This window comes from Physcomitrium patens, chromosome 13 (genome assembly GCF_059467195.1).
Source record: "Physcomitrium patens ecotype Gransden chromosome 13, ASM5946719v1, whole genome shotgun sequence".
Classification (NCBI taxonomy): Eukaryota; Viridiplantae; Streptophyta; class Bryopsida; order Funariales; family Funariaceae; genus Physcomitrium; species Physcomitrium patens.
The window spans coordinates 6,515,568-6,528,575 of record NC_143422.1 but is presented as its reverse complement, the minus strand read 5'-3'; the positions used below and the strand labels follow the sequence as shown (position 1 = coordinate 6,528,575).

Sequence of the window (13,008 nt, the reverse complement as noted above, 5' to 3'; positions counted from 1 at the left end):
TTTTAACCAATATTTTTTATTTTAATTATTAAAAAAATATCTAATATATAAAATTTAATAAAAAAAAAAAAAAAACTTATATTCTTGGATATCAATTGTTCGCCTTGTCTAATCTAAATGTTGATCTTTAGGTAGTGACTACTCCTTGTTGAATCAATGAATTTCTATTCAAATCATTAAAAGTGTAGGAAGCCAAGTTCACTATACTTGCATGAAAAAATTCTTCAATAAAACCCACAAATTTCTTAGGATCTTAAATAATCACATTAGTTTAAAATTTAAATATCCAAGATTCAAATTCAAGTAAATTTTAGTATCTTTTAATCTAAATGCTTGATTGTCTTCAAATTTGTATTACATATTTTTTAAAAATATATTTAAAAATCCATACATCTCCTATAATACTTATAGATTTTTCAAATATATAAGTTTCTTTTTATTTTTCAAAATAAAAAATCATTAAAAACATCTCTCACTTTAAAAATCTTTCAAAAATTCAATCTATCTAAATCACTTAAAATTATAAATAAATAATTTTTTCAAAGTCTTTTCTTTAATTTTGATTTTTAATCCACAAAAGAATCCTTTAATCATTCTAGGTTCTTTAGTTTTATACCTTAAGGTTTGATTTTTATTCTAATTCACAAATAATCCTCTTAAAATATTAATTTTTATTTTTTTCATATAAGTTTTGCTAAAAAATACTTTTTTCTTCTAAAGTTATATCTATATTATTTATTATTCTAATATATTTTTTTGTCTTATTTATGGCTATAAAAACTAAGTAGAAGCTTTTTTATACAAAGATAGCATTAATACTAAAAGTTTTTACTTCCTTCTCTTTTATCTATGTTTTGCTATTATATTTTTAAATTAGACTCTTCTATAATATGACCTATATTTTTTTCTTTTACCATATAATTATATTATAATACAAAAATACTTTTAAGATAGAAATCTCATATATTTTGAATGCTAATTACGATTTCTATGCCTATTGAAGAAATCAACAATGAATTTCAATGCTTACATCAAAAAGTTGTGTAATTAAAAGAAAAAAGTAGATCAATGTCACAATTAAATTCAAGAAGTCTTGCTACTACAAATATGAGGGATGCAAGGATTAGTATGCTAATTTTGTATTATAATATGACTATATGGTAAAATATAAAAATACATATTTTATGATAGAATATCCTAGTTAAAAGGTAAAGTAAAAAATATAAATAAAAGATAGAATAATAGTAAAAAAATTTAGTATTAATATTGCTATTTTGTAAAAAATAAAAATAAAATAAAATAAAATTACTTACTTTATATGCTCATAGATGAAGTAAAATAAGATAGATTAAGAAAATTAAAAATATGAATATTTTAAGAGAAGAGTAAATAATATTTTTTAGCAAAAATTACCTTAAGATACTAAGAATTGATAGCTAAAGAAGATTGATTGTGAATTAGGATCAAAATCAAACCTTAAGACATAGAAATGTACACCAATGGCAATTTGAGGATGGTTTTTAGATTAAAAAGCAAAGCTTGAGAGAAAACTTCAAGAAAGTTGTTTTAACCTTTTTTTGAGCTATTTAGATATATATTAAATTTTTAAGAGCTTTTCAAACAAAGAGATGTATTTAGAGAATTTAGATTTTGAAAAATAAAAAGAAGCTTATATATTTGAAGTATTTGTAAGTATTGTAGCAAGTATAGAAATAAAATTATTTAGGTTTATTATTATGCTTATTTTGAATATACTTTTAAAAAATTTAAGTCAATCTAATGGTTAATTTTTAAAAATTAAGAATTTTATTAAATTAGAGCCTTAAATATTTGAATTATAAGATCAATGAGATCTTCTATGATTTTAAATAATCCACCAATATAATCAAAGAAAAAATTTGTGAGAGTATATTAGGCTTCAATATCTATATATTTTTAAAATTAAGAGAAATTGAATAATTTAATAAAAAATAATTGGTGCTAAAAGATCAACATTGAGATTAGAGAAGGAAAAAAGCCAACATCTAAGAATTTTAGGAGCTTTTTCTTTCTATTAGTGAATTCAATTTTCTTCAAAATTTATTTGCTTGTAATTTCTTTATGGATTGAAATATAGGTGAAATTTTAATTGAGATCAAGAATTTGATTAATAGCTACTGAGATTTTAAAATAACTATAGGAATTGGTTAAGATTTATTAAGGATTTTTTTGGATTTTTTTAGAATTATTTTAAAATTTTATGAAGGTTTCATTAAGATTTGATTAGGATTATATTAAGATTTTATTAGCACTGCATTAAGATTTTATTAGGATTTTATTAGAATTTATATAAGATTTATTTAGAGTTATATTAGAATTTAATTATGATTATTTAAGATTTACTTAAGATTTTAATTTTTAATATTTTTATAGGATTCTTTGTTATTTTTTTAAGGTTTTTATTTTGAAGGTTTCTACAAGAAATCAAGCTCTACCTAAAGTTGCATCCATCTCAATATCTTAATGGATTTACTCAAGTTAAATTCATAGGTTCATTTCTATTTAAAACTATTCTTTCTAGATTGGTACATTTGATGGAAAAAGATTCATGACCTCTCTATGATTTGAATTCATTCTTGGGAGTATTTATGGCCACATTTAGAAATATGATTAAGTAAGATTAGCAAAGACCAAACTCCTATTTTTATGACAAGAATCATATTCAACCACCATATGTGATGTTGAATTCTAAAAACTTACTTGCCATAGATTAAAATAACAAAGTGTTTATTACTCAATTTTACTAAGGATGAAAAGATAATGTCAAAGTTTTTTTATTGACAATGTCAAAAATAGATTCATAAGAATAATTTATTGCTCAAGCTATTACATGTGGCAATCAACTTTTTAAAAGACTCCAAGAAGTAAGATTTGATAGGAGAATAATAAATCAAGTCATGACAATAATTCCTAAGTTTTTAAAAACTTATTCATCAAGGCCAAAACCTATGCAAATTGATATGATATGTTTTAAACATCTTATTGAGTAAGAAAAGACTCAATACTATTAAGAAGATTTATATCTATATTATAGAAAACCTAAGCATATTATTCAACATTATCCAAAAAAAGCAACATAATTACAAAATAAGGAATATAGTTGCCTAAAAGCACATTGTATCAAAAAACAAGTTTGTCCAACTACAATAGAAACAATGTGGCTAGAATCTTGTACAATACTTAGTAAAGGTCATATTCTTTCCTTTGATTCTTCACCTTGCTTTACAACCTTGGTTCTTTTAAACTTAATAACATAATAGCTTTAGTATGATTAGATTTCCCTCCAATCTAATTATTTCAGGTTTATCAAAGCTAAATTAATATAATCTTCTAATAGACTAAATTTCTTATAATCTTGATTTTTTCTACAACATAACTAAGACTTTTATTATCTAAGTAAAAAATTATAAGTCCAAACTCTTATAAGTAGGTACCATAGCCATCATGCATGTTGCAAAAGAAAGATCATTTTTAGTCACTTAATTGACTCACTTATATATTTAAATACAAAAAAAACACTTATTGGGCTTTAAGTCATTAGTTTAGGGAATTAATGTAGGAATTTGAGATAATTAGCAACTAATAGAATATCAATGGCTAGAATAGGTTTCTTGCAAAAAAATTAGAGAAAGAATTTCAAAATAGATAAACTCTCTTAATTTAGCTAATATATATTTATGATTTTTTCATTGTAGACTTACTGCCATTAAATGTTTAAATGGGGCTAGAAGTTAAACAGGAGCCTTAATCTAAAACAACCGAACAAAAAAAAAAAAAAAAAAAAAAAAAAAAATGAGAGATCTGGGTAGTTTTAGAAGGACAACTATAGAATAGAAGACGAAAAGGTTGAGAGTAAGGAGAGAAAAGGAAAGCAAAAAGAATATGAAAGAAAAAAATAAAATAACGGGAAGGCAACTATAGGAGGGCGAGAGGCTGCCCAGGAATGGCGGCAACCACTTTCTCGATAGGGATCCAGCCGCTCAGATCCCTTCCTCTCTTTTTTTTGTTGTTGTTGTTTTTTTTTTTTTTTTGTTTAATTTGTGTATGTAGAAGAGCTCCGCACTAGGCAGATCAGTGGATTCTCTACGCTGAATTGAGGCTGTGCAGGAAACAAACACAGTCGCTTATTCGTTGTTGTTTTATTTATTTTTTGTTCTTTTCTCTTCCCGGTGTGTTGCGGAGGTTCTGTTTTTTATAGGGTGGTGTGAGTGCAGCAATGAAGGAGGTCCCTGCTGGTTGTGACGGTGTCGCAAATTCTTCTGTTTGGTGTCGTCCATCGAGCGACAAAATTATCGATCGAGGTTCAATCTCGGCATTTGGAGTCAGGAAGTGCAGCGCTAGTGCTTTAGCATAGAGAAGTGTGGATCCGGTAATAGCGTTGTTGTCGAGGAGCTCGGATTCGAATGTCAGCATCTTCCAAGCTCTCTAGTTGAGGGCAACTGGAGCCATGGTTCTACTCAGATTAAGTTTTCTTCGACAATAGTTTTCCTCCCTTGAGCTACAAAAATATAGCGGCGGCCCGGTTCGGTTCATACTCTCTCCTTAGGTTGCGGCAGAACGTGTTGTACGTTGTGAAGTAGATTGGAGTTTTTGCGTTGTTGCTGGGAGGCGATGTAGGGCTGCAGTGCGAGTTTTTGGTTCTTGGTTCACATTTATAATTCCGTCTAGGTACAATAAAGCCGCCAATTCTTATATATCAGCGGTTCCTTCTTGATCAAGGCTGCAGTAGGCATTGATGGCTCTTGATAATTACGATTTTAGTTGTAGCAATGCGAGCTGACGGTCGGTGGCAATGGGGAAGAAGGTATCATGTGTGGGTGTGCGCATTGGATAATTCACACCTAATTCAATGGACTTTAATTATTTCTCTCTTGTTGCGCGTGATTGGTACCCTGACGTGGTCGAGTGCAGAGTTCTGACCTAGTACCGTCGGAAGGATATCGAGTTGGTTGCACAAAGTGTGTACATGCAAATCTGATCAGTGGGGCTACAATGTTTGTAAGCATTGATTATTAACTTCTTAATTGTGATCAAGTGTTTTCTTGATTAGCTTACATTGATTATTGGATGCTGTTAGAATTCTAGTGCCAGTTTTGGGCCTTTGGTTTGTTTTACTTTATTGGTCTCTTGCAACTATGCGATTGGCTTTATCGATATCAACAGTTATTTGGGCTGCATTGTTTTGCTAGGCGTTGAGTTGGCTGTCAACGACGTTGGGCCCTCGAGTTGCTTAGTCTTGGAAGGATAATCAAGGACCACCTCAGTGAAGTGATCAATTATTAGCCGAACGTCTCATCATAAAAGCTGCGGCACCATTAACATCATTTTGTGCACATGTCGATCAGCGTTGCATTCAAAGGCTAATACGAGTGGGGCAGAAATTGTCTGTTCTTTGAGGTGATTGAATGGAAGGCATTGTGTAGGTATAGTGGTGGCTTGCAAACCAGGTTGTACCACTAGTAGAGTAGTTTTGATTCTTAATAGGAGGGTGCTTAGTCAAGGTAAACGTTGGAGAGAAAAGGCGCTCTTCATCCTCACGATCCTGCTTCTTGATGAGCCCTGCAGCCAGATCGATACATCAAAGTTGTTGCACCCAAGAGTTGAAGATTTTTGTGCGGTGAACTGTTGGCTTGGGGGTGGCATCGTGTGGCCATATTGCCTTCATGTGCTGGTGCTATTCCACTGAGTGAATTGGAATTTGCTGCGCATCCATCTTCAACTTTCACTGCTGGATCGGGTGTTCGACACAGATGCAATTAAAGACTCATGTGATCATTTAGATTCCAAAATCCACAACTATTGAGTTAATCAAAATTCTAATTCTTGCTATCCGATTTGTCTTGTCATTTTTTAGTATACTTAGGACATGAATGAAGTGCCTTCGTGTTAGATGAATTTGGAGCTTTTGTGGATGAATTATTAAGACGATGAGGTTAGGATTTGAATGAATTTTTTGGATGAAAAATTATGGATAATTATTGATTAAGATTAGATTAATTCTTATACATGGATGAAAATTCATTTATGAATGAAATTTTAGTTTAGATGATTTTTATTACTAAACAATATAAATAAAGTAAAAACTCCATAATAAAAAAAAAATCCTTTTAAGTATGGATTTTTGAGGTGTTCAAGTGGATTATATTGTTGTTGTGGAATATGTGAGTATAAAATTTAATTAATTTAGAAAATCTTAGGAACTTAAGTAAAAATTAGAAGAATTTATTTAACTCACAATAGAAGGATTTAGGATTTGTTAGGTATTATTTTAAAATAAAGATAAAAAAATAGAATTAATAGTTTATTAAATCATTGTGAACTAAAATAGGATTCCAACTAGTAGAAGTTTATTAAATCATTGTGAACTAAGATAAGCTTCTAACTAGTAGAAGTTTATTTTAGTTCACAACAATCTTCTGTTATTTATAACATATCTATTTTTGATAGAGAAAAGACTTCAAGAAGTATTTCAAGTTAGTATTAAATTTATCAAGATGTTTTTAAGAAGAAGAATAGAAATGTTGTTTTGGAGCATTATCTTTATAATTGCTCATTTAATCTTTAAGAAAGAACTCAACCACCATTCTGACTAATCTATAGCTTATCACAAAATAAATTGGCTGCATTCAAGGAATACATTGACAAAAACATGGCTAAGTACTTTATATTCCATTTGAAATCTTAAATAGGACCTTATATCTTATTTGTAAAGATAAAAGGTAGATCACTTCTATTGTATATGTATAATTAAGGATTCAATAAGATTACCATTTAGAATATATATCTTATATTTTTGATATCAAGACCACTTTATTAGTTAAATCAAATAAAGATTTATACAAAAATAGATCTACAAAGAGCATATAACTTGTTATAGATAAAAAAAAATTAAAAAATAAATAAAATAAAGATTTAATATTAGGTATGGATATTTTTGAATACAATGTTATGCTTTTTAGATTCTTAAATGCGTCAAATACTTTTTAGCAACTTATAAATAATATTTTAATTTTTTTTTTAGATGATATTATTGTTTGTTATCTAGGTATCATTTTATTCTACTCTAAGAATTCAAAAAAGTATAGATTTTATATTTGTGATGTATTACAAAAACTTGCAAATATATGATTATATGCCAAGATAAAGAAGTACATAATTTATATAACTTAAGTTGATTTTTTAGAATATATTATTACAAATGATGACTTTATGATAGATTCTAAAAAAATTTAAATAATTATGGATTGAAAGATTCCTCAAATAATAAGAGATAAGTAATATTTTTTATAATTTTTTAATTACTATTAAATTTTTATTAAAAAAATTTCAAGTTGCAACTCTACTTACATATTTGACTTACAAAGACAAATGTGAGTCAAATAAAGTAGTTGAAGTGACGTTTGAAGTTTTTAAGATAGCTTTTATTTTTGTACAAATTTTTTATAATATTAATTTTTTTAAGTATTATTTATCAAAAAAAATATACTAGATTTTGCATGAGATGTAATATTATTACAAATAGAAGTAAATAATAAACTTCACCTTATAGCCTTTTATTTAAGAAAATTTACAACAACTAAAATCAATTATAAGATCCATAATAAAGAACTTTTTACAATTATAGATTTATTTTAAGAATGGCACCATTATTTAAAAGACACTTTAAGTTTAGCCACTATATATATGGATTACAAGAACCTTGAGTATTTCATGACAATATGTATTTTAAATCATTGCCAAGCCCATTAAAGTATGTCTATGTGAAGATTTGAATTCAAGATCATTTATTAACTAAGAAATCGACAAGGTTTATTAGACACCATTTTTAGACACTCTTATTTTGTACTAAAAGAAAAAATAATGTAGCTTCTAATCAACAAAAAATTATTCTTTTGAAGTTGGAGCAATTTTATCTTCAAGTAATAAAATCAAAATTGACTATTGATTTAATATTTTTTAATAATTTTAATTAATTATATCTTTAGAAATTCTTTTTCATGATATTAAAAATAATTTATCTAAATCTTATCATAATTAAAGTTAAGTTTAAAAATAAGATACTCTATTTCAAAAGATACTTATATGTTTTAAAAGATGAAGCACAATTGTGTGCTCTTCAAGCTTATGATAACTTTTAACTACATAATATATTAGAGACAATAAGACTTTGGGACTATTATCAAGAAATTTTTAGTGGCCTCAAATATAAAAGACACTTAAAAACTTTATAAAATCATGTGATATTTGTTCAAGATAAAAAACTCCTTATCATCAATCTCACATACTTTTGCAATTATTACCTATATTCAAAGAAACATGGTCTTTTATTTATATAGATTTTATCATAAATTTTTTAATTTTAAATTCTTATAATTCTATATTTATAATAGTAGATTACTTCACCAAGAAGATACATTTTGTACCATGTACAAAAATTATCAAAAATGAAAAAATAATAATTTTTTATATTATTTATTGATATCATAAATTATCAAAAGATATTACATTACATACAAAAACTCAATTATTATGAAGGTTTTTGAAAATCCTTTTCAAAATATTAAAGATGGAAATAAAACTATCTTTGGCTTTCTATTTTCAAATAGATTGATAAATAAAATAGATAGAACAAATTTTTGAGCAATATTCAAGATATACCATCAACTACTATTAAGATGATTGAATAATTCTATTGTCATTAGCTAAGTTTTCTTATAACAACATGGTTGATTTTTCTACTTAATACACATCTTTTTTTATTAATTATGATTATTATCTACAACTTTATAGTTTTGAATTTTCAAAGGTTTATAATAGTGTAAGATAAGATTTGATAAATTGTTTATCATAGCTATATTTTATAATGAAGGCACATTTAAAGCAAGCTCAAGAACAACAAAAGATCAATGCAAATGCATATGCAAAGAATAATCTTAACACTATATTAGCAGCAAGGTATGGTTATTTTATTTTAATATCAAGACTAGCTATCCTTATAAAAATCCAGATAATTATAAATTTTAACCATTTTTTTTTTGAATATATCAATCTAATTGCATATCAATTATATTAATATGAATCTATTAAGATTTGCTTTATATTTGGTGTATCTCCTTTTGAGCCATAGAAAATAGTGAATATCTTAGAAAGAAAGCAAATGCTATCTCTTCCTATAGAAGTGGATAATAATTAAGAGTTTGAAATTAAAAAAGTCTTAGATTAAAGGAAATACTAAAATAGGTTAAAATATCCTGTACATTGGTACAAATATGATATTAATAAATGTACATAGGAATAAGCAATAAATCTTTTAAAAAAAAGAACAAAATTTGATGCTTTTTCTTGTATTGAGGACATCTATCAAAACCAAATCAAAGAATCAAAATATGATCACTACGCTTTGTGAAACTCAGTCCTAAAAGCATAGATAATATCATGGATATATATAATTATGTATATAAGAAGTGTGAGGTTAAAAATAATTATAAATAGATTTAATAACATCTTATGGAAAAACTTCTTAGATACTTCATAAATGTATATTTGACTTTATATGTAGTTATAGTTGATGGACAGGTTGAAAAATTGACCAACAAGTTGGCCATAATGTTATATAATATGTTGACTTACTTAAGAATGTATCAAGTACTTAATTCTAAAAGATAAATTAAAACTTTTAATTACAAAAGTCTTAACAATTCTAATAGAATTCTAAGTAAATTCCAATTCAATCTTAGCAATCATAAAAAAATCTAAATTAATTCTTAAGAAATCTTAAAGAATATTTTTTAAAATTATAAAAAATAAATATAAAATTATAAAAATCTCAGATAAATATTAAACAAAGAAAACCTAAAAAATAATAAAAATACTTATAGAAATATAAAAAATAAAAATCATATAAAAATAATAAAAAAATCCTTAAAAAATATTTAAAAAAATTCCTTAGTATATCGTAAATAAATCTTAAGAATCTTAAGTAAATCCTAAAAAAATCTAAATAAAATCTTAAAAAAATCTTAATCATATTCTAATAAAATTTAAAGTAAATTTTAATTTCATTGATGTAAAAAGTTCAAAACTTAAAGATTTAAACTCAATCAAATTTTTATATTTTTTAATGTAATTTTTTGATCAATCTCAAATTTCAAATATAAATTAAAAAAAAAAATTATAAATCTATATAATTTTATCTATGAATCTACTAAAATTCTTATTAATTCTTCAAATACATAAGCCTCATTTTATTTTTTAAAATCCAAAATCATTGAAATTATCTTTCTTTTTAAAAAGCCCTTAAAAACTCAAGATCTCTACAAATGAGTTAAAACTAAAGCTAAAAAAAATCCTCTTAAATTTTATTATCTAATTTTACTCTTCAATCAGCAAACTAAAGTATGGAATTATTGTAGGTGTATAATTTTGTGTCTCAATGTTGGATTTCAATCCTAGTTTACAATTAGTCTTCTCCAATTATCAATTCTTGGTTTCTTAAGATAATTTTTTTAATAATTTTTTAAAATTCCTTTCTTAAGATATATCAATTTTTTTTTTTACATTTGTTTTTTCTTTAGTATTGCTATACAAAGTGAGTAAAAATCTATTTTATAAAAAAGCAATAGTAGCACATATTAATTTTACTACTTCTTGATTATTATCTATAATTCTAAGATAATTTATTATAATATTTTTATTTAAGATTTTCTATAATATGATCCATCTTTTTTTCTTTTACTTAATAGTCATATTATAAGACAACATTTGTCCTCCTTAAACTCATTCTTGGATATTAGTCTTCAATTTATTAGTGTAGGATATTCTTTAGCTTTTTTAAATTTTTTATCTTTATATTTCTCCTTAATTCCTATTTTAATATCACTCAATAGATTTTATTATTCATCAAAATATATACATATATTTATCTAAAAAATTTGACTCACTTAGCTACTATAAATATTTTTGATTTTTTTTCATCAAGTTCTCATGAAAATTATGTACTATTATTATAACCTTCCATCATAATATATAATTCAAATCAATTTTTTTAAAAAAATTATAATATATTATGTTAGTTATTTAAACTATCATCATAGAATAAAATCCAATCACCTTCTTCAATTTCCATAAGCCATAGTTGATGTCTTTTATTAAATCTTTCTTCAATATTTTCCCTTGCTTCTTTCAACCTCTCTATCGCTACTTTAATATCATCATATCTTCTTTTCAATTTTTAAATCTGTAATGATAAAAGTTCTTTTTTTATTAAGATTATCCTTTTATGATAACATACTTTATGTAGGCACTATTTTTTCTATTAGCATTATTGTCTTTTGTCCATACATTAATTTAGAAGGCATAAAACTTGTCATTATACAATGAGTTGTATGATCTATCCATATCACAAATGATAGTAGCCTAGGCCACTAATGTACTTTACTATTGCAAGTCTTTATTAATGCCTTAATAATAAGTAAATGTCTATATTTATTCTTTCTATTACCTTCTAAATTATATATTATTATCAAAGAAAGTTTAATTTTAATCTTATCAAATAATTTATTTTCTTCTTTTGTATCAAATTTCTTTCTATTTATAATTTTTTTAATACAACTATAGTAATAAATAGTGTCTTCTAAAAAAAAAGTGATATATACTTTCAATATTTTTTTGTTTTAATGCTTTTCCTTCAATCATATTTAATAATTCTTCTCATGCAAGTATCAAATACTTTATTTGTCTAAGTTTCATAGGTATGGCCACTAAACTCACCATCCACTTATAATATAGTACTACAGGATAATCCATGTCAATGCCAAATATTAAAATAAAGTCGAAAAATCTTGTATAATCATATGAATTCAGCCACATCTTTATACATATCTTTCTACCAATGCTTCTTCTTTAATTTAACAAAATTTATCCAAATTCCTTTAAGTCATGTCTACAAATTCTTATAGAATTTTTTTTAATAATCATTTATTGAGCTTGAAAACCACATATCATGTATTATGGTAATTTTCTTCTCTTTTTTGGATGATTCTACAAACATTTATCATATAAAATTATCCACAAGCCTTCTTACAAATTTTTGTAAATTCTTAATATGTCCAAATTTTTTATTGCTTTAATGTATTTAGATACTTTTCAACATATTTTTATTTACCTTCATATAAATCTCTTAAAAAATAATTCCAATTTTGCATTCAAATATACACCTTTTTCTTTTGATAAAACATTGGAATAAAAATTTGCACCCATATGAGCTTCCAAATCAAACATATCTTTTTCATCATAATATCTTATCTTTGATAATACATATGTAATTGAATTATCTTTTCTTGCAATATATTTAAACTTTGGATGTATAAATTTGATGTATGCTATCTACCTTAACATAGTAACATTAAAAATTGAACAACTTATAATCATGTCCAATAAAAATAGATATTTTTTTTATAACTATTAATATACCAATTAATTTTTTTATTTTATTTTTTAAAGCTATTACTATACTTCATAATTTTCTTTTGATTTATATATATATAAATATATATATATATATATATATGTCCTTTGTCTTACATTCAGAACCTTTTCTCTAAATCTTATTACATATTTATTTTCATGTTTATCATTTTGTCTAACTATCCAATCTATTCTAATTAGACTAGTATCAATTATTAATATCATAGGCCTTTCAAATTTATAATTTATTTTTTAAAAAATAGAAATAAAGAAAGATGTTCTTTTAATTTTTTTATATTTTTTTTATCCTTCTTTCTATTGAAATTTTTGATTTTTTCTCAGCAACTTATACAATAGTTTTGCAATATGTGTAAAATGAAATATCCTTACATGATAGAAAATAAATGCTCCTAAAATTATTTTAATTTTTATTGTGTATGTTTATTATTTTATCTTTTTAATAATATCTATTTTTCAATATTTAGCTTGTATTGACATGATCTA

At 24.8% G+C, this 13,008-nt stretch overlaps 1 long non-coding RNA gene across 1 annotated transcript; it reads left to right on the top strand.

Annotated features, from left to right (window-relative positions):
* The first annotated feature begins 4,083 nt into the window (after window positions 1–4,083).
* Window positions 4,084–5,868, top strand: LOC112290319 (uncharacterized). Its single transcript, XR_002972131.3, has 2 exons — window positions 4,084–5,037; window positions 5,229–5,868. It is a non-coding gene; the product is annotated as an uncharacterized LOC112290319 (long non-coding RNA).
* The last annotated feature ends 7,140 nt before the right edge of the window (window positions 5,869–13,008 follow it).